Genomic DNA, 23,878 nt, shown 5'->3' with positions numbered 1-23,878 from the left:
CTACTTATTAATTATCCATAGGCCAATTATCCAAAGTCCATATTATCTAAAGCACTGTCCCAAACTTGCTCTCTGAGCAGATGTGAGTAGAGGCTGTGCTAGAACCACAACTTCAAGGAGAAGTGTAACTGACCCGTGGGTTGAAGAGCATGGTGGTCTCAAGGAGAGAGGAAAGGAAACAAAACTGGACATAAGTATGAGTTGTGTATCACAACCAAGAGTCTAGCAGAAAAAAAAAAAGGGAAGAATCCAGCAGACAGGCAATGGTATCAAAACCAGAGTTACCAGCCTAGCACAGGAGGTTCCCAGTGTGACAAGATGGTGGACTCTAGAATATGCTCATGGTGTTTATAGGACACCTGTAGGCAAGGGCAGGTGTCCTATAAGCGGAAGGCAATTCACGGAATTGCAAGGGAATGGCAGAGCAGTAGGCCAGATGAGCTTCCGGTTTTCCTTGAGTTTCCAGCTTTTTGACCATATACTACTCTTTTAATGCATTATTGTCATGGGGAGACAGTGGTACAATGTTTAACGGCTAGAATCAGAATTTGCCTCAAGGCTACTAATTTTGTCTAAAGAAATACTGATTAGAGATTGCATTTAAAAATGAGATTCACCTATTTTGAGAGAATGAGAGGGTGCCGAGATTTCCTCTAAGAAATCTGAATTACTTTATCCAATATAGAGAGAATGAAAAACAAATAAAAATAAAATAAAATAAAATAAAATAAAAACAAGATAATAGGGAGAGAGGAGACACATCTGGGTGATAAAAGACTACATGTCCTTGGTTTAGCCTTCCCCAAATCTTCAAAATATTTCACTAATGTCAACTGCTGTGAGCTGAATTTCAGTGTGCATGTCCCAACAGGTGGGAAATCACCAAAGCCCTGAAAACATAAGTATCACCCCCGTCCTTGGAATTTACAGAAATCTCGGGGACTGTAGACTCCGATGGGCTGAGGCTTTGGCAGGTTCCCTGCCCATTTTATCCAGATTTAAAGGGCAGAAAAATCCTCAGCTACCATCTGGGTGTAATATACTTATAAAAGTAGTGTTACAACAAGAAGGGGAAATAAATTCAAATAAATGGCCTACAAATACTTGTATAGAAATGTTCATTTCAACAGATGATTGAAGCCTGTAGCTAAAATTTAGTTTGTAGTTATCTATTGATTTTACTTGTCCAGGTTTACAGGTAATCAAATATTTAATCTGTACTGTGTATATGTATATATGTATATATATAAATATATAAATATGTATATATATATAAATATATATACATATATGTATGTATAAATATGTATATTTAAGATTTTTCCTTGTCAATTGCAAGCTCCTTTTACTATATCCCATGCTTGCTATTTCCTTTTTTATTTCCTTTGTTATAATGTACCTGTCAACTCCACTTATGTATATGAATGCTGCAAATTTTACACAGTACAAGGTATCACTACACAATAACGCATTTGTTCCTACAGGTCATACATAACCAAGCCACACTTCTTTATTTCACAATCCTATCACAAACGTTACTTATTTATGCCACAGTTCATCATGTGATTGAGGGAGGGCAGCTCACAAATGTATATATAATGCAGAAGATAAATTATTGACTGTCTCCAGAGTCGCTTATCTCCAGGAATTCCCAGTCTGGTTGGGGAGGGAGATATGGAGACCCACATAAACCCTGGGAAGACAAGTCCTAAGAGAACGAGTGTGAAGCGTTACAGACAATGGTTGTTGATATTCTGAATATGCGGACACTGCATCTGGTTTGCAAGACTCGTAGTGGAGCTGGAATTTCATCTGGATCTGGATGAGTTGGTAGAATTATGCATATTGTAGGTTAGAAGTGGGTGCCTGGACAGAGAGAACTCAGGCAGGAGCTTCCCTGGGCACAGAATCAGTGGTAACACAGCCAGCATATACACAGGGCAGCAGATAGGTGACTAGAGGATGTGTTTCTTAGAGTGGAAGGGAGGCAAACAGATGAATTCACTTCTTCTAGAAATCTAGACAGTCTGTGTATAATGGACATGTGTATGTACATCTAATATATCCCAAGAAAAATCGAACTGATGAGGTTCCCAAAACGCAAGACTTTGTTGTTCATTTTTCTGTAATACCAGAGCTGAGAATTAACTTTATACAGCAGGTCTTTGAATAACATCGTTTTGCTCAACGTCATTTTGTTATAACATGGACGAGATGTTGTAGTAACTTAATTTTGTGTACATCGATCAGCCTATAGTAAAATTAGTTTCCTTATACATCCCGGTTGCGGTGAAAGTTGTGGAACCTATCAGTGATGTTAAGTGACTTACTGTATATCAATTCTCAGTAACAGCACTCGGCTATTTCTGTGATAGGCTGATCCTAAAACAGCTATGGAGTGAAGGTACCAAACCATGTTTTTACAATGAAGTCGTCAAGTTCATTATTTTAATTATGCTCCCTTGTTAATAAATCCTCTACTTTACTCTTTCCAAACAGTTCGAGGCAGACAACTTGTATTTAATAAATAAAACCAATGAGCCTAAAATGACTTTTAAAATCTAAGATATGATTGCAAAATAAATAATTAAGCTGAATATTAAAAAAGCAAAGCTATAGACACTGCTAAATTCTTCTTGGCATTCAGCACACGGCTAGAACATAATAAATAAAATATTAGTCTTAGTTTTTCCCTCAGTTTGTGAGTCAATAGCTTCTATTAACACTTCATAAAATGGCATGTCAACATGAAATTAAGGACATTTTTTATATAACACTAAAGTAATAAAATCTCTATAGAAGTTGAGAAAGCAAATTAGCTATTCTGCCTTCTCCAAGCTTGATACTTTAAAAAAAATTAACTTTTCTCTTGGTATCTCAAATGTTTGTTATTTTTTAAAAACTCATGAAAGAGAGACACATAAGAGAGAACAGTTGTTGCCTTCTTTGGCAGGCAAGTGGCATTAGCATGGACAGACTTGTTAGAAAACCCTCAATGGAGGACATTATAACACGTGGAAACATTAGATTATATATATTCTGACAAAATGGTCTTTCTTTCAGAAGAGCATCTTCTTAAAACAAGCCAACAAAAACATCCAAGTTTAAGTTTTCAAACACCTCTATTCAAATTGCACGGGCCTGAGTCGACCTCATTCATTCAGTTATTCAGTACATATTTATTTATTGCCTCTTGTATGTGTAAGACATTTCACTAGTTGCAATGGTATCTTTAAGTACTGCTGTCTCTAAGACTATGTATCTGTATTAATGAGTACATTTTCATTTTTTTTATGTTAAACATTTCTTCTCCATGTATTCCTAGTAATCATTTAAGCTTTGTGTGGAAGGGGAGTGATTTTTTTGTTTGTCATGTTTCAGTGGTGCATTTAAATTGTTTTCACTCTCAGGGAAGACTTTATGGAACAGGTAGAAAGACCTTTGGGGAAAGGAAGGGGGAGGTAGGCTGTATGAGACTGGAAAGTCCACCTTTGGGGTGACCCTGTCGAGATACCAGTTGAGGAGCAAATGGGAGGAATGAATAGGAGGGGGTTACTATGAACTGGGCTGGGAGGGCGGAGGGTGGATGACCCAGGGATCAAGAGCTCCTATAGGCCCAAGGTGATGATGAAGAGCAAATGCCCTCGGACCACACTGCCAGGGTCAAATCCCAGCCTTACCACTTACTGACTGTAACTTGGGGAACTTACTTACCCTCTCTATATCTCTGATCCCTCAGGTATAAAATGGAGAAAGTAATAGTAATAATAAAAATAATAAAAATAAATGTATGTCTATGTTCCTTAATCTAGCACCTATGTGATTCATTCACACAGTGATGACAGGAATTTCCTCCCTGACCACAAGGTATTTGGTCAGATTTTATTAACTGTGTTGTACAAGCCTGTAGCAAGTGAAAAGCAGGGAAGATCTTGTTAGTATGTAATTATATTGTGTCCTCCAGCCCCTAAGATTGCTCTTCATGTCCACTCTATGTCTTGCTGGTCCAAGCAATCTGGAGTGAATTGATGCAAGGAAGTACCCGGATTCTTTAGAAGCCAATGTAAGGTTTTATGAAGATGCTGGTGGTTTTGCAATGTAAGCATGCCTAATAATAGGTGAAGGGTTTTAAACTGAGTTTGGACCCAAGGGGAATAGAACACTGCAGTTATTCTGAATTAGTGAGAAATGAGATGGTCCATATAAGAAAACATTTCGGTAGATGGAGTTTGCAACTTTAGGGGCACACACCAGTTGTTATAACCATTCTATAAAAGAAGCTGTGTAGGGAAATGTTTAAGGCTTTGGGATCCAAAAGCTTGGGCTTGAGTCTTACATGTAACACTTATCCAGTTGTGAGATCATATTGTATTGAAATTGTATAAGTCTTAGTCCCCTCATTTGGGAAATGACAATATTATGAGCATCTACCTCATAAGGAAGTAATAAGGTGAGATGCTAGAAGTGGCAGAGAGCATACAACATTATCTACACAGCAGAACACTAGAAACACACTGAATGTCCAATAATAGGTGAATGGTTAAATCAGTTACGGTATAGCCATATGATGTTCATTAGCTTAACAAGCTATTCTTTCACTGATGTGAAAGTAACTATGGCCAGCTGAGATCCAAACTATGAGGAAGTCTTAACTTTGTGGAGTGGAAATAATAATTACAATAACTAATGTTTATATGGTGCTTATATACCAGGTCCTCTGTAAGTCCCACACTTATAACTACTCATTCCATCCTCAGAACAATTCTACGAGACAGGCAGACTATTATTATTGATACCCATTTTTACACATGATGTTAGTGGGGCAAAGTAAGATTAAGAAACATGTTCAGCAGTAAGTGTCTAGGCCAGAGCCAGGGGAAAGGAGATGGGGACTGTGTATCAGTAAGAAGTAGAGGGGACTGAAGATGGTTCTTCCAAGCCTCACCTAGCTCTATGATTCCCTAGACAAATGTAGAAAGACTTGGCAGTGTTGCAGGTGAATAAAACACACAATTATTGCAGTATTGGCATACGTAATAGCAGCTAGCTGGCCCAAAATGTCGATGGAAACTGCCATACTCGGAGTAGAAAGCCTTGTAAGTATCCAGATTGGTGGCCAATGATTCTGCAAGCCCAGTGTACAATTGCAGACCGTTTTCTGCCTGTCTGCTCTATGCTGCCTGTCTTTTTTGAACACAAACTGCGATGTACTGAAGGAATCCAAGATAAATTTGTAAAACATCATTCAGGCCCTTTTCTAGTACCAGTATCCCCTGGTGATCCAAGGTTGGGGTCTAAGAAATAGAACAGAACAGAGTAGAGGAAGCAAACACCAACTTGCCACAAATATATGTAGAGTGAAGGAGGTGTTTTTGTTTAAAAGACAGACAGCTGAGGAAGAGTTATTTGATCCCTGCTGCTTGAGGGACAGTAGGGAAAGAAAGGTATTTTTGTGATCACTCTTCAGCATTCCCTGTGCGGCTTGGTTCATACAGTCACAACAAAAACCAAGCTCTAATAATACATTGCAACCGACCGCAGATACGTTGCAAGCGTTATGCACAGTAGTATCTAACATTCAGCTTCCTTTTGATTACTTCCAGGCCTGTGACATTTAGATTGCTGCACATTTCTTCTAACCTCAGAGAACTCATGGAGTCAACAGTGTACATCTAATAAGCATGTGCCGACATAGAAACTGTCAGGAATTGGTGTCGTTTATCTGCCTTTCATCACCTTTAGGTTGATAGGGTGAATGAGCACCGTATTAGGAGTCCAAAGACATGGGTTTTAGACTAAGTCTAACCTTGTCACCAACTGGCTGTGACCTTGAGCATGTCACTTAATCTGGATGAGGCCTCTGGTTCCTTTTCTGTAAAATAAGGATAGAGTTTGAGTCCCCAGAAGCCTTTTCAACTCTAATATTCTATGTGAAGCCATCAGTGAGCTCTGGCTCCTAACACTTTCAAAAGGGAATAGTGTTTACATTCCACTGAGTAAAATGAGAGAACAGGAAGACCAAGAAAGTGGACATCCCAGATGCTTGTCATATTTACCTATCCACTAAGGATGGCTCAAATAGTTCCCAAAGTAAGCCATGCACTCCCGTTTCCAAAAGGAGAGGGAAGAATGTTAACGTGCATTTAAACATTTTAAATGTCAGATGCCTCTGCATTGGTTTTACTTCTAAAATTCTCTCGTTATCAAAGTTAGTCAATTGTGGCGTTACTGGGGAATATAAACATGAGTGTTTTTTTAATCTCACCTAAGTCTTCACTTAATTTTATTCTATTACATCATGCTTGAGAATTTGTGGTTTGTAGGTCTGGTCAGCGAATGCATACTTTTTGAGCAAACTAATGTGACATGAAAGAGCAGTTTTTAGCATTTCCCTCTACTTGTATTTGTGGGTGCCCTTCACTGTTAAACTATACCAATTCCCACAAACCATCACAAATGGACTATTTGCCAAATGCCTGATTCCCTAAGAAGGAGGCAACATGTTGCTGACAGACTTATGTGTGGAAGATCTCATGCAGAGAGACTCATGAAATGCATATCTGGATTTCTGTATAGATTTTTTTTTCCACAAAAGTCTAACAGATTCATGTAGTCAAATCTTAGGAAAGAAAGCGTGTTTGGTAGCTTGCGCCTGCTGCCCGTACAGGCTCTGTGTGTCTGCTGTGAACGACTAAACATCATCCCAGTGGACCTGACCTAGTTGAACATAAATAACACCATTGAGGAGCAACTGGCTTCAGAATTAATCAAATTTATAAATAAGTAGGATGGCCTTGCAAAGAGGCTGCATGCAAAGTGCCTCTTAATTTTCTTAAAGCGATGCAGTGCTCTACAGTTGTCCTACCGATGACAAAACCTGTGAGATGACATTGTTCTTGTAGAAGGCAATTGGATGGTTCACATTGTGCAAGATTAGGAAATGAATTTAACCCAGAATAGGATCACAATACAGAGCCTTATATTGTTTTTGTCAGATGCTGGTCTAGCCTAAGAGCTGAAAGTTAGAACTGGTTTTACCATCCAAGTAAGTTGGCAGTTTCCCTTTTTATTCATAAGGTCTCTGAGTATGGGTGATGTGTTTGTAAATGCATCTCAATTTCAGTTTTTGTTATTCATAGAGTATCCACACTGGTTTCTCTGACCTGTCCCAACAACTCAGCTCAATCTACTTCTGAATTGATCACTTATTAAAATTTAGAGAGCGGGGCAGCTTCGGTGCTCCTGGACATGCCCATGAAACTCATTAAAGAATCAATCACCAATGAGGGCATCCATCCACAAGGATTGGAAAGGAAGCACCCAGATCCTGACTTCACTTGAGAATATCATCTTAAAAAAAGGAATATTTTTCAGTTCTTGCTCACCTATGCTGAATTTTGAGAAGTAACTATAAATTGAGGCTGAGAATGATAATTGGGTCTTTGGTATAGACAAATTATACTGTCTTTTGATTTCTTATTTTAAATTCCCCCTAAAAGGTCACTGAATACAAAGACAATCTATGAATTTATTGAAGGGGAAGCTACAAAGCCGTTACATGCAGCTCTATAGATGCTTGTTTGTATTTCACACTTCCTTTTGTCACTCAGTAACAGACAAAATGGAATTCAATCTAGGAATTTCTTGGCTGTCTTTTAAAGATGTTTTTCAAGGACTTATTTCCAAACATGATGAAAAATGTTTCTAATTTTAAAAAAGAAAAAGACAAAGGTCCCCACGTTGACCTTGTTACATGGTATCTTTTCTGTATCCCCAGTGGCAAATGTTAGAAGGACATTTCAAGTTTCAGTTCACCTGGATGAGTGTAGACATAAGGTATCTTTTCAGCTAACTGGCCAGCTGATTGCTGTGATGGAGACCAGGGCCGTGACTCCAATGTAAACCCAGTCTCAAGGCCACGTTGCACTTGAAGCTATTTTCTAGGTGACTTGTTAGGTCTCAAAATGGTGTCTCAGTTTTGGATTCCAAATCAGCCAAGTGGTCACCATGACATTGCCCCCAGATAATAGGGGCTTTGGGCCCCTCTGATGCAGAGAGGCAGTGCAGTGTGGTAAGAGCCAGCCTGCCTGAGTGTGAATACTCAGTCTGCCACTTGTTTGCTGTGCACATCACTTAACTTTTGGAGGCATAATATTCTCATCTAAAAAAAAAAAAATGTGGAAAGTCATGTCTATCATAGGGCATGCAATTAAGTTGTTTTGTAGAAGGTAGTTGGCCTGTTCACATTTTACAAGATTGGCAAACGTGTTTAACCCATAAGGAAATCATAGTACAGAGCCTGATATATTTTTGCAAGATGGTGATGGAGCCTAAAAGCTGATAACTGGGGCCACTTTATATGTGGTTATGTGAATAAATTAACTTTTGTAAAGTGGGTCAAACAGTGCCTGCCACATAATCAATATTTTACTAGTGTTATCTATTGTTATTGATATAAATTCAAGTGTGCTCTTATCACAAAGAGCCCCTTGCAGAAGTCATAATTGAGAAATAAAACATAAAACAAATTCTTTAAGCTTTTTCAGAATTATAATTGTCAGGCAGGGTATTAGTCACCTATATCCATTATCTTATTAAAAACTACGTGATTTCTTGGAGAACATATATTTTCCTCTGTTAAAAAGAAATTAAACAAGTATAGGGAATAGATATTTTCTGTTTTCACATGTAGACCAAATATCCATTGTTACAAGTTGCATTCCATTTCTTAAATAGTTCCTAAATATCACCCATTACAGCATCATGCTGCATTCTTTTCAACTTTCAAAAGTCCTTTCTCATTTAGGAATTGATTTTTTTGTTTTCCCCTTTGGGGAAGTAGATAGGCCAGGAATAATAGGAAATTATTATTTGCAATTTATAAATGAGGGCATTGAAGTTGGATGAAACCGAGGTGAAGTGACCAAGATCATAAAACAAGTTCATGGTCCAGGGCCACACCCACAGTCCAGCCCTTGATTGCGCTGGGCCTCAATTTCAGCTCCTGGACTGTGCTTCATCCTGCATCTGCTGAACAGTCATTTCCAAGAACTGCATAAAACCACCAGCTTTGCATGATTTCCAAAGCTATTAATTGTGCCCCTATTCTTCATTCATCTTGTGGATAATAAATCCATCCATTTAAAGACAAGAAGAATCCAGTGTTCAGCTGTGGTCTGCTACACACATGTCCACTTTCCTTACATTTTCTTTGAACAGAACACAGTAAAATCTATTGTACAGCTCGCCGGCGTGATATCGCTTTGATAGACACTGAGTGACCTAATATACACACTCCAGTGTACTCTAATCTGTGGTCTCCCAGCTCCCACTCGGCAGGAATTCTGAGATGTTGATGGAACCCCGTGATTTAACAGAGCAGCCGGGCTGCCCTTTCACCCCTCACACTGGTTCTGACAGCTGCCTGCCATGTGTAGAGAAAACCTCACAGGCTGAAACCCTGTCACAGAGGAAAGGTCCTCGAATAAACATACAAGCATGATCATGCTACTACTCTAAAATTAAATTTTTTTTAACTGGATTTGCAGAGGGGAGATTTTACAGCTGAAGATCCGAAGTACCCCACAGTATGCCAAATGCCTCTCCCTTTAAAAATAAAATGAAGCAACACATACACAGTAAGCCTGGTCTTGTCCACATTTATTTGAGTTACCCATGTTTTTCAAATGGATTAAGCCAGTTTACCAATGTCCAGAGTCTTCTACTCTAAACAGTAACAAACCTGCCAGAAATGATGTGCAGTATCTTTGGGGCTAGTTAGGAAATTCAGTTGTGTTTAAGCTATCACTTTAATCCACACTGCCTCTTTACTTTTATCGGGATATTCTTCAGGTAGAAAAGAATGGAAGGAGGCTTTAGGCACGACTACCATCCTAAATGTGAAGTTGGTAAAAAAAAAAAAAAAAAAAAAAAATCCCTACCCGGCCCAAATAACATTGTGTTTTATAATTCATTCTTTTCACATACAGTACCCTTCGTTATCTTGGCTAATGTTTTCCTGCTGAGCTGCCATCATCTTTTGTCAAGCTGTCAGGGTATTAAATTGATGTACCTTCCACATTTGGATAGAGGTCATTATCCTGTTGCCTGGTTGCATTGCCTCTGCTGAGCAGGTTAACTGCTTGAGGTCTTTCATCTAGATAAATGTTTCGCCAGCACTTTTGCTCTGTGATGACATGAGCTGTTCCTTAGAGGTCAAATAGTGATTCTGTGATAAGTTGTTCCCTGTGTGTTCACAGATAGGAAAAGGACTGAAGTCCAAATTTCATCATAGGTCTAAAAATAATAATAAATGCTCATTTTGGGATACTTTTCCCAAAATACTAGGTTTGGGGCTCTTTTAGAAATATGTACTTGCTTTAAAGAACTTTATTGTTTCTGCATCATGAATGATTCCCCTGAATGTGTCAAAATCTACCCTTGAGTTTTGATAATGGCAGAAACAAGTGACTGTGTGTGCACGTGTATAATAGATAATGTGCATTATAAATTTGCAGGTTTTCTAATAGTAAAATAATATGTAGAGTAGTTTAAAGACCGCAATATTAGACACTTTGGTACTGCCCACATAGGAAGACAGATTTTAAGTGGGGAGATACAATTAAATCATTTCACTTGAGTGAAAATCAATTTGTTAATGAAAAACACTTTAGTTTGCTTGTATTTGATTTTTTTATAATGAAGAATATACCAAATAAAAAGGAAAACATCATTTTAAGTGATTATATTATAGCCAAGTAACTTATATAAAAAATTCATTTTTGAATTCCTGGCTTTTCAATCTAATTTTCTGTTGTGATAAAATACATATAACATTTATCTTCGTAACCAATTTTAAGTGTACAATTCAATGGTATTAAGTATACTCACAATGTTGTACAACCATCACCACCATCCATTTAGAGAATTCTTTTTTTAATATATCATTTTCCAAGTGAAGCAAGCTATTTTCATATCACCATAACTAGTGTTGTCAAATAACTAAAAGATGCTTTTTTGAGTAAATTGAATAATTTTTTTTTAAATTTTAATACCACTTTATAGTCTCTTTTAATATGTAAACACAGTGACACTTAGAATTAACTTTAGTGATAGATGCTGAATAATTTTAAGCCAAACTGCTTACTTTTAATCTTTTATTACTTTTTTTCTGGTTGGATGGTATATTTAGTCTTTTAAAAATATATTTAGTGTTTTTTTAAAGGTGTACTATTATTTTCAATAATTGAGTAGATTTTAGATTGTTGTTTTATTATTAAGGGTCAGTTATGTGCAAGTCTACAAATTTTGTCATAAAACAAGATTAAATCCTGTTGAAAGGTACCATCTTGTTGTGGAACTTGGAGTGAATTAGATCAAATACACTGATAAACTTACTCATTTATTCAGTAATATCTGTTAGGTGGTATAGAAACAAACATGAGGGAGACAGTAAGAACAACCATCAATGAGAAATTCCATATTCTCTTTCCTGCCTATTAATTATGTCATCATCAATGCAGTTGCCAAACTAGAAAGCTCAGTATCCTGCATGACTTGCCCTGTCTCTTCACCAGACGTTGAATAAGCAACCAAGACTTGTCAATCCCTTCTAAATACTATCTCAAAATCCATTTTCTTCTCTACACTCCCCATTGCCTTCTAGCCTCAGCCGAGGCCTTCTTTTATCCCTCATCTGCTTCCTAAATTGTTTCTCTGCTCCTGGTTACTGCCCACCAGCACCATCCATCTTCCTATCTTCTTGCTAAGAGAGTTTTCTTTCCAAAACACCAATCTGATCGGTCACTCCTTGCTTAGAAATGTTCCAGTGGGTCCCATTGGCTGGAGGGTGGAGTAAAGAATTCTGAACCCTGCATAACCTGTCCCTGATTGATCTTTCCACCTAAACCTTCATCTGGTCCTCCAAACCCACTCAGTGCCTCAGCTGTGGAGATGCTCGTGGTGTTAACCACACGTCACTGTCCCACTCCCTAAGCCTGTTTCCCTGTGCATGGAAATGGCTCCTTTCTTATTCTCTCAGACTTATTCCTCTAAGAAGCCTTTTTTTTTACTTCTCCAGGAATTGATCATTGTTCTTCCTCTTTTACCTTGTACTTTACTATTACATTCATATCAAATTGTATTTTTGTTCATTTATATGTCTCTCCCATCAAATCATGAATTGCCATCACGCACAGATCCCATCCTATTCCTGCAGTTTTCTAACTAGGATGAATGCACCCCTCTCAACCCAGACTCTTTCCTAATTTGCTATTGTATTCTAAGCTTCATCTTCTTGAGAACACCTGTTACTTTTCCTTTCCCAATAGCCTTTCTTCCCATTTACCAAAGAAAGCATCCTTGCATCCATTCCAACCTTCCTGCGTAGAATGACCTTGAGTTGTACAAACCTCCAGGTAAGAAAAGGGTGGATCTCCTTATAGGTGCCCAGAAAGTGTCCTCTAATCAAAGCACACAACTCATTCTAGTAATGAACACAGTTCTTCTAGAGACACATCAACAGCTTGGAGAGAGGGGAAGCCACCCTCATCTACCTAATTAAGAGAAGCATTTCCAGTAAAAATTTAGTTTTATGTTTCATAATTTTCAATTTTGTAATATTTTGTCACTTTGACAATTTGTCTTGGGAAATTTTTTAATTAAAATTAAGTTCCTTATGCCATGGAGTATAATAGAGTGATAAAGACATTTCAGGATAAGACTACATTAGGACAAAATTCTATTAGGGAGTATAATGGAAACTCTAGTTAAAGAAGCAAAATGTAGGATATAAAATATCCCACTGTTAAAGAATAATATATTCATGTACCTTTTAAAATGGAGGATGGTAGACCAAATATACATACATTCCATTGAACCAATTTTTAAAGATACATAAAATCTTCATTTTAAAATTTCAATATTTTCAGTAATCCTAACATTGTATCCCTTGCTACTATTTAAGTGTATCATAAAAATATCCTATTTCAACTTTAAAATGCACATTTATAGAGTACTTAAGCAAAAAAGGTTGAAGACTGTTAAAATGATCAGATTCCAATTCTAGAAATGTTAAGCAAATGTGTGGAATGTAATCCCTATACCTTAAAAAGAGTTGTTTTTACTGTTATTTTAGTGTTATAAATGGGTAAGTGGCAAAATCGCTTTTTTCCCAATTATGCCAAACAATAAGTATTATCTAAAGGCTAATTAATGGCCACCCAGGATACAGGACTTGTGCAAATCCCTGTAGTCGGGCCTAAGCCAGAGGCCCTTGCTAATCTCCAGTGGGCACAGAACTTACTGGATTTCTTACGTAAACATATGACTACTCTTCCCAACTTCATTCATTCCTGCCCTTGCCGCTGATCTAGTATATAAGAAGCTGGGGCAAGCGTTCAGTGTTCTTATTTGGATTTGGAATTACATTGTTGGGAAATCAGTGACATCCAACATTGTCATTAAATGTACAACTTTCTAGCCTTGACTTTTTTTTATTGCACTCAGATACCACGAGCTCACGGACATTGGGTTAAGTGTGTAATAGGATCCCCAGCCACGCTAGCCCCATGCACAGCCCTATGGCGAACTCCATCAGACGTTGCCCCTCAAGTAACCTCATCAAAGTTTATCATGAAGGATGCTTTGCCAGCTGCTTGGGATGCAAAATGCATCACAAATTCACATCACTCCTGCCTTCAAGGAGTTTACTTTCTGGTTTTGATGAAAAGTTTATATAATAATGCAGTTCATACTGCGGCTATTAAATAGGCATTGAAGTGATAGTTAATGACATAGAGAAATGCGCTCTATGCCTAGCACTAAGTGAAAGAAGCAAGTTGCAAAACAGCTCTATATAGTACTACCCCATTTCAGTAACTAATATGTACTCATCTATGCATAGAAAGAAGACAGAAAACTATAAGTTAAATACTAACAACGTTTCTCTCTTGATCAAGTAGAATTACGGGTGAGCTTAAGTGCCTTTTTGCTCATTTGTAACTTCTACAATGAGGGGATCCCTTTGCTAGTGAAGCTGTTGTCACTGGGCCTGGGATCACTCTAGGTTTTAAGTATAAGGCTATGGACCGTGAACAAGAGAATAAGCTATTAAGACAAACAGGAGAACCTGCTTCTCTTGTTTGTGTTTTTGGAGGTCAGAGCGTAGGTAATCTACCTGTAGAAAGGGTCAGGCACCCATCACTCATTCATATCAGCCCCAATTCAGGTTTCTGTTCTCCGGGGAAAATTCCATTCTTGCTGGGAAGCCAGGAGGGATTGGAGACATGAGCGAACCATCGGCACTAAAGCGCCCACGTGGCCCCACTTAGGCCCTGGCCATCCGTGGTCTACAGGACTGAGTACCTGAAGGAGGACTAGTCAGCATCTATGCGTACCACGCAATCTGCACCCTCCGTCCCAGCTTTCTCACCACTTTTTCCATTGCTAAAAAATATTTTGAGGTTTTTGCACTCAGGGGTTTAGGAGGAGGGAGTTTGGTAGCGTGCAGAGAACTTTGCCTTGTAGTTGAGACCTGGCTCCCGTCCTTATAAGCTGGATCATCTGAAAAGTTCCTTAATGTCTAAGTTGATATCAGGAAATATCTTTCAAATGGGGACTGTACCACCTGCCATGCCTCCTTTTAGGAGAATTTGAGAGAACAAAAGGAGAAAATATGGATGGAAAACAAAACAAACACACACACAAAAAAGACCTGTATAAATATAAGAAATTCATATTAGGAAATCTAACTTTACATTGAAAGATTATCCAGAGACTCCGTTTTTATTAACATTTTAACCAGATCCTGTTTCTTTGAAAATGTTGGGGAATAAATTTGGCACTCATTACCCCAGCTGAAGTGCAGCTTTCTAAGGCATATCTGTTTACACGCGACAAGTAAACACCGGCTCTGAGATTCACGCTGCAAACCTCTAATGCTTAGTTGACTTCTAAGGGGTTTAATCAAGCTACAGGATATAGGATTCAAAAGCAGATTGTTTCCATTAATTTTATGAGTAATTTTGTTTTTGTTGGCTGAAAGCTAAACTCAGGGCAGCGGTGGTGCTCAGTGGGAGGGAGGCCTACTTGGGACAGCACAGGGTTTGTGTCACAGAGGTGCCTTACTGCACAGTCGTGTGAGCACACAGACATGTGCACACAGACCGGCCACTGTGACTCAGGGTAATCAGAGTGGGGATCTTCTCCCCTTACCAGTCAGCCATCCCTCTCAACTTTTCTCTGGGCATCCTGGGCTCCACTCTGCTCACAGCAGCTATACCTCTCCTTTAGTCTTCATTCCCTATCAGCTTCCTAAGACCTGCCCATCTTTGTTTTGAACAGTGTCTTGAATGTCTGCCCTCTTCTTCATTCTCTCACCTCGTACCTGTGTTTCTGTAAGAGTTTTTCAGAGTTAATCAATCCAACATTTATTGAGTGCTTGCTGGGACCCCCAGCTCTCCTTTATTACCCTCCATCCTGAATGGTGACACACAATAAGTCTTCCAAAATAGTGTTTGCATCATGCCATTTCCCTTCTCAGAGATCTGAAGTCACCCCTTATTTCTTTCCACCACAAGTCTAGCCTCTTCTGTTTGAATGTCAAGGCCTTTCACACTCTGACTCCATCCTATTAGAAGCTACCCCCTGAAGTCCCACTTTCTCTATCAGGCCAGATTCTGTGTCTGTGTTTCATTTACTCATTGTCTCCATACTAATTTACTGAACACATGCTCTATGCCTGACACAGTGCTAATAAGCACATAAGAATAAGATATGATTCCTTCCACTAGAAGCTCTTAAAGTCTATGTAAGGAAACAATATAATATGATATGATATGATCAACATTTAGTAAAGGTTTGTACAATGTGCTGGATAAGTTCAGAGAAGAAAGTGACTCCTGATTCCACCTAAGGAAGGCTAAGGATGCAGGCTGATGAGTTCATCCAGAGGAGCCAGGGAAATGTCAAAAGGGGGCCAAGGCCAGACCAAAGGAAGGGGAAGCTGAGAATCAAAAGCTGGTTTTCTTACCTACCACTAAAATCCAGATCTAAATCGATGAACAGGAATAGAAACTCAAATGAGGAACGAAGCACGAGTCAGATGGAAGGGGCGTCAGAATGGGAACGCGTGAGGACGAGAAAGTGGGTCCTGGACAATCCCTGAGAGCAATGTTAGGATGTGGAAGGCTCTTCTTTATTACGTGATAGCTGTTTGGCTTAAAAGCATTGAATTGGTGCGATGAAGGCAATCGTGAGAGCCAGCACACAGAAGTACAGGATTACTATGACTTAAACATAGAATAGGTGTTGGAAATGGTTATGATGGGACGATTGACAAGGGCTTTGACTGCCAGCTCTAGAAGCATGGGCTTTATCCTGTATGCATTTGGGGGTGGGGCCGTGAGAAGGGAGGTTGGCCAGGCAGCAGGGTCAGGACAGGTCAGGGGTGAACAATTGATGGACTCTTCCAGCCACAAGTCCTAGAGAGGAGCTGTACCAACCTAGGAGAAGGGGCACCTTTTTTTGATTTGCTTAAATACACACATATGTTGCAAGTGGTAGCCCCAGTTGTCATCTGTAGTTTAGGAAAAGGATTCTAGCGACAAATACTCTTTCATGGATTCAGTTAATGTTTATTGAGCGCCTTCTCTGTCCTAGACAGCGTTCTCGACGCTGGGGACTCAGTGATAAATACGATAAATACACCTCCACCCCAAGAGCCCAACAAAAGTAAGAAATGGTGCTTGAAATAAAAGAACTATTTAGAAAGCTGTTGCCCTTCCCGTGGCCTTTCTCTACCCACCAGCCCTACAAAGCCCAACTCATTCCCAACCACCTTACCCAACTATAGCCCCTACTGATATCTCTTCCCAGAGCTTCTACTTTTAAAATGTTTTAAAACAAAACTCTGATACTCAACCTTTTCTCTGAGTACAGAAATAACATATGTTCAATACACAAATTAAAAAACAAGTACGTGGGATGAAGAGAATGTACCCCATAATCTCATTCACTAAATACAACTGCTTTCCATTAGTACATATTCCTCTAATATTTTACTGTTCTACAGCCACTAAAACATCATTGTGATAACCATCATCATCATTATAAAACTGGCAAATAGCTTCCAAAGTTATGATTTTAGACTTCATTCATGGAGAGAGCATAGAATTCTTTTATTTTTACAAGTTTATTGAGATGTATTTCACACACCATTAAATTCACCCACTTAAAGTGTGCAGTTTTTAAGTATATTCACAGAGTTGTGCGAACAACACCACAATCTAATGTGGTGATATTATCACCCTAAAAAGAAACCATGTACCCATTAGCAATCACTCCCCATTCCCACTTCTCTATATCCCCCACAGCCCCAGACAACTGCTAATCTACTTTTCATTTCTGTGGATTTGCCATTTCTGGACATTTGACATAAATGAAATCCAATAATAGGTGGCCTTTTGTGACTGGCTTCTTTCACTTAGTGTGTTTTCAAGGTTCATCCATGTTGCAGCATGAATCAATATTTCTTTCTTTTAAAAAGTAATATTCCACTCTATAGATAGTCCACTTTTTTTTATGCATTCCTCAGTTGATAGACATTTGGGTAACTTCCTATTTGGCCATAATGAATAGTGCTGCTATGAACAGTAAAGTGGGTGTACCATTTTACATCCCCACCAGCAGTGGATGAGGATTCCAATTTCTCTGCAGGTTTCCGTTCAAAGAAGGGGCTGCCTCTACTCTGGAATAGAAGGCTCTGAGGTGGGCAGGTTGACTGCTAATGTTCATTTGTTGTATGTGTGCAAATTACAAAAGCTTGTCTTCCAGATTACAGTCTGTAAAGCTGCTTTTGAGTGAATCCTTGTCTTTGGGGAAAGAATATTTGTATGGGTTAATGTTCTTCAACAAAGGGACACATTTGACTATAGTCTTTCTCTTTCGGCAATCACATGAATCCAAAAGGTGGGGTGTTTTTTGTTTGCTTGTTTGTTGTTGTTTTCTTTAATTCTGAGACAGGGAAAGAACTTGAATTTAGATATCAGAAGTTCTGGGCTACTGCCAATCCTGTAGCATCTGTGATAATGAAAACATGCTCTTTGAGGGTCAGTTATACCCCGAAAGAGAAAAATAGGCACATGAGATTTTATACTTGGCAACACTTCTGAAAACAACAGAGCTATAATAGATCTACAGGAGAAAATACCTCCAGAAATAGGTTAAAGGTGAAATAATTGCTCAATTAAAGCATAAGAATAGTATCAAGATTAAATAAAGCAGTGATAGAAAACAGTTAAATTATTAAAAACAGTATATAATTATGTCTGTATCATCACAGCTCTTTAAAACTTCGTCTAATTCATTTAAACATGATAATTCCTCTTTGCCCTTGTAATAAATTACTCTATTTTTATTAAAAATAAAGTTAAGTACCTCTCTGATTAAGCTCTTTGCCACATGCCCCAATGAAGACATGCCTCTCTTTTTCATTTTGCACTCAGGACACATGAGAATCAATAAACAGCCACTCCAATGTTCGCTTCCAATCCCAACTTCAGTAAGGCAAGTGTTATGGGAAGTACATGGAAATCTCTTAAGGCATGGTCAGCAACTTCTTCTAAACTTCTGAACTCAGTAACGTTCCCTTCACTGTTAGTCCCATTGTTCTCCTCCTCATTATTATGAAGGATTACTTTTATTTGTCAAGCACTGGAATCATTTTTAGCTCAGGAAGAGTAAGGGAATCAACGTCTATTGAGTGAGCTCTGAGTGCTGAGACTTACATGTGATTCATTGTACTTTTTTTAAAAGAAATTTGAGTTCCAATAATTAAAGATTTTTAAGAAGTGTTACTTAAACATTCTGCATGTATTTAACTCATACTCTTTTATTACTGATGATGACCAGTGTAACAAACTGCAAGTGTTAGTCAACCTTGACGGAATTGAGAGGAAAGTAGTAGTAAAGAGAATCTACTGTTTATCTCCTCCCAACCGAAGCAACTGAAAGCAATATCCAGACAAAACAGAGCCCTCGCTGTTAATGGAATTAACTAGAGTTGTACGCAGTTGTCAGTTTCTTCCCCTGGATTCTGAGTTCACCAGCTAAGAGCTAGATGTTCAGGACCAAGGTGTAGTATATCTAGATCAGATAGATAGATAGATAGATAGATAGATAGATAGATAGATAGATAGATAGATAGACAGACAGACGATAAAATGATAGATAGATAGATAGATAGATAGATAGACAGATGATAGATAGATAATAAATAATCATAAGAAACATGCCACTGTTATGTTTAGAGTACGAATTATAGAATATCTAATTAAAATTTTACGTAAAAATTGCCAGGTCCAAAGCTTTTGTTCTAATGCTCATTATAGAATATGGTTATAAAGAAACTAGTCATTGGATGAAAAAGATAATTCCATTGCCTTATTGCCGACATTTTATTGTACCTCACAATAAGGTGTGACTATGGAACAACTGTTTATCAATATGTTGTATAATCGTTGGTCAATTTAGAAATAAGAGATTCAAACCTAGTTTACTTTCTGTAAAAAAAAAAAGGATAAAATAAAAACATGTTAAATTTGAAAGGTTCATCTTTAATTTAGTAATGACCAAAGTGCCTAAAAGTATGCCGTTATTTGATTTTTTTTCTTCACACATGTGTCTTAGGAGTTTCTAGTTGAAAGAGGTTGAGCAACATTTGACATTCATGATTATTTTTTATTTTGATATCTTATCTCTCTTTTTCCTCTTCATCACTTCAGTTTATCATTACTGCCTTGAATAGATATCATTACCAAAAAATCACAAATTTTTTCAATTTAGATATATAATGTGCAGCATGAAACATATTTTACCTCTTCCTTTTCTGAACAATTTTCTCTTCAATATTAGGATATTTAGCAAAGCTTAAACAATACTGATTAACTAAGCCAAATACCAAGCAGGTCTAGTTTTTTATTGCAATTACCAAATACTACCATATCACCAACCCAAATTTATGGGGTCAGCAGTTATCTATCACATCTTGTTAATTATACATAATTAACAAACACATTCTTATGGGAAATAATCCAAATAACATATAAGCATCGCTAGTAAAACTTTAAAGTTCCCACCCTACAAAAAAATCTTGATCTCCCTCCTAGAGGTAGCTAATATTAACAGTTTGCATGTATCTTTCCATTTCCTTATTGATATACATGACATTTCATGCTTTATTTCAAAGAATACTGTTACTTGAATTTTACTCAGATTCGAATTATATAAAGTTTAACTTACCCAACCTGAGTGTGATATTCATATGAGAATCCCAATTTTTCTTCACCAGATGTCTGGAACCTTTCCCATTGCTAGAAGGAAGAAACACAAGCAAAAATAAAACACCGTAAAATTTGGCAGTTACATCTAGTACAATTATTCATCTTTTTCACATAAAAGCATGAATTTTCTTGTATAGCTTGTAATATTTTTCTCATTGCCTTATCAAATCCAGTTCTGTTGCTTTACAGAAGTAAATTTTCTCTCCATTTAAGACTTAACTGCCTTCACAATAGAGTAGAAAGGGTGTCGGATTTGGAGTAATAAAATCAGGCTACAAGTTCCAACTTTGCCACTTACCTAGCTGTGAGTCGTGAGTCTATCATTCATTTTCCTTATTGCAATAAAGAATGACAAAACCAACTAGCTCACTAGGATTGTTTTGAAGTGTAGGTCAGTTGTAGTTTCTGTCCACAGACTTAGGACCCAAATTAGACGTAATAGGCATAGTATCACTCAGGATGGGCTCGGTTTTGCTATGGCTTAATATGACAAACGTTTATTTCTTGCTCACACTCAATAGTAGTCTGTGGGGGACCCTGCGCAGCAACACAGGTTAACAGACGCTGTATCTCCACACATGCTTCCTCAGTCACCTTAGAAGGGAGAAGAGTCATGTCAAGATGAGTACTGGCCCTTAAAGCAGAAAAATGGATGTGCACATTTCATTAGTCCTAGCAGGCCGAATGGCCACCCCTAACTTCCAAGAGAGCTGGGAAAGGCGCTCCACTCAGGGTCCAGAAGGCAGAGAGCTGAAAATTGGTGACTAGCACGAATGACCATCACAAAAATGTTAGCAGACACTAGAGATAATGTAAAGCATTTCTAGGGCAGGGTGAAAAGTCATTACTTGTTATTGTCTTTGATCCCAGAGATCTTCAAGAAGGATTTCCAAAAGAGGAAAATAAGTCAGGGGACAAAAATGGAAGTCTTATGTGGGTGTCAGGCATGGAAAGGAACCTCAGTTGAAGATTTCAATAAGAAAAGAAAAGAAAGGAAAGGATGGTGTCAGAATCAAACAGCGGGGTCTCACACGTCACTAGAGATCAAGCCCCACACCTCTATTGCTGAAGAGGGTTTCATACTTCAGCCTAAATGAACTCTTCCCCTCAATCTCCGCCCTATATCATCAGGTGTAGGTTGCCCACCCCACACAAATGACCTCAAAGCCACTTGACTCTGTCTCTGAGCTTGGTCCCTGGTAGTGCCTCCGATGTCTGGTCTCACTGTCAGCATTGTTTTTGTTTTGGGCTTTGTACAGCTCTTGGTCCTTTGTCGTGAAAGATCCCTTACCTGGCCCAGGTCAGCAACTCCATGGCCACCAGGCTCCACAAGCCACGAGAATAATCACAGCAGGGTTTTCTCCCCTTATTCCCTCAGAACTTCTAAAGAACATCCTATTTTCTTGGTGCTTAAACATAAAGGAAGTGAGCCTTCCTTATTATTTAAAAGGAAGCCATGTCAAATGAAAAAAGTTTCGATTTTAGTATGCCAAGTCCAGTTTTTCCTTAAACTTCCTCTCCTTTGGCTCAATTGTGGAAGGATTTAAAGTCTGTAAAAACTTAGGACCCCATATCTGTATGTTTAGAATGTCTCTTCAGACTATTCTTTCAAAAATTTCAAGAACTGACATTCAAATGGTGTGCGTATGTGTCTGTGGGTGTGTTAAGGGAAGGACGAATCAGGGAAGAGGAAATGTGAAGCTCTGAGAAGGGGAAAGGAGGAATGATCTTCTCACATTTGATCAGGTCGAAAACTGGTCAAAAAACCTTATGTGTCCTTTTATTTTGTAACTCTTAGTCTCTTATTTATGTAATGCTCAAGGGGAAGACATGGCATAAAATTAAGTTGTATAAAAGTAAAATTGATCAGAGAGCTGTAGCAATTCTGTGCAAATTTCCATGGACACCCAAACCAGCAAGCAGATCAGTGGTAGGAGCAAGGTATTAATAGTAGGACAGTGTGGTGTGGTTGCTATGGCAACCTTATGCTGATTGGAATGAGTCTGCGGAGTCATGGTTCATCCCTGACTTCACACTTTCTTTTTCCTTTCTTAACTGGTTCCTGAAGATTTGCAGTCCTTGGGGTCTTGCTGCTACCAAGGAAGGTCATAAAGAAATACCGTGTAACTAGAGGTAGCTGTCCCCTAGCAAGGAAGGCACCAGTAATTCATGTGCCCAGGATGAACTGCGTACATGCGTCGATAAAGCTGAGACAGAGAGATGAAAATTTTGCAACAATTATCAGCTTCTTGGCCAAGCTTCCAGGCCAAGTTCTGATACACTACAAGTGAAAAGACAGAACCAAAGTAAGACCATAGAGACCAGATCAGTCTGTGAAGAGCAGATGTAGAAGACCATGTGTTGGTCTTCTGATGATAGGAAGAAACATTGTTACTGATCAAAGAAACAAGAGGTTTGTCCCCAGAGTAGAAATGGGAAATACTTCTCTAACGGCTTCAGCTTTCTCAACCATAAAATGAAATACCTGCCTTGAAGGTTGTTGTGGGGCACAATAAATCCTCTCCAGCTGCTCAGATGAGATGTCTGTGAGCCTTTCTGAGAGGATAAACATGGGTGGCCATATTAAAAATAATTGCACATTCTTGGCTAATACTGTTTTTCACCTTAAAAGGGAAAATAAGAGTTCAGGGTCATTGGCAAAGCCATGAGAAGCCATAATAATCATTTTTATTTTCAGCAACAATAAAGTAACAAAGATAGCACGTGAAATAAAGTGATTGTTAATGGTATTTAATATAATTAGTAAGAATGAGTGCTGTAGAATTAGTTTCCATTTACCTTTTATCCTACACTAATGTTGATACATCACAGATAATGACTTTAATTGAGAAGAAAAGGGAGGGATGATTGAAGAATTGTGTTTGAGGAAAAGAATCTTTGACTCAGCTCCTCATACTCTGAGGGTCATTGACTTAGCTCCCTATTTAGGGATCCACAGTGCCCATTTATGCTTCTCCTATTGGCAGTTGCCTTCATAAGATAGAATGGTCCAAGTTCTACCTCTCTTGAAGGACATATGATGCACATGCTGAATGAGATTTGGGGTTTTTTTTGTTTTGGTTTTGGTTAGTTGGTTGTATTTTTATTATCTAGGGAAGGTATAGGGAATCACGCAAGCCTTCTCCACCCCCCTAAACAGAACTGCCCCTAGACGGTGCCACTGGTTCAAAAGAAATTACTTTTAAGTACTCAACTTTCATGGAAGGTATTTTCTCTGCACTATGCTCTAAAATTATGTCTCGATGGTGGAAATACTGCTTGATGTTTCAGCATTCTGGCATTCTAATCCTGAGGTTCTTGACCTGCGTTCCATGGGTCTATGAATGGAATTCAGAATGTCTGTCAACCAACTGAAATTGTATGAAAAGAAAAGCTGCCTGCAGTTATATAGATGCAGTCTTCTGGAAAGAATTCCTTGGTGTTCATCTTTTTCTCAAGTATGGCAGGGACTCCAAAAGGTTAAGAGTTATCACAATCTAAATGCTCCTGTTCTTTTATTGGCAGTTGTATTTATCAGT

The 23,878-nt window shown here is 38.4% G+C and overlaps 1 protein-coding gene across 3 annotated transcripts in view; it reads left to right on the top strand.

Annotated features, from left to right (window-relative positions):
• Window positions 1-23,878, top strand: part of CDK14 (cyclin dependent kinase 14) — a 563,325-nt gene that overhangs the window by 522,005 nt on the left and 17,442 nt on the right. The window lies entirely within an intron of this gene.

This window comes from Rhinolophus hipposideros (assembly GCF_964194185.1).
Source record: "Rhinolophus hipposideros genome assembly, chromosome: 18".
Lineage (NCBI taxonomy): Eukaryota > Metazoa > Chordata > Mammalia > Chiroptera > Rhinolophidae > Rhinolophus > Rhinolophus hipposideros.
This window is presented reverse-complemented; position numbering and strand designations above follow the sequence as displayed.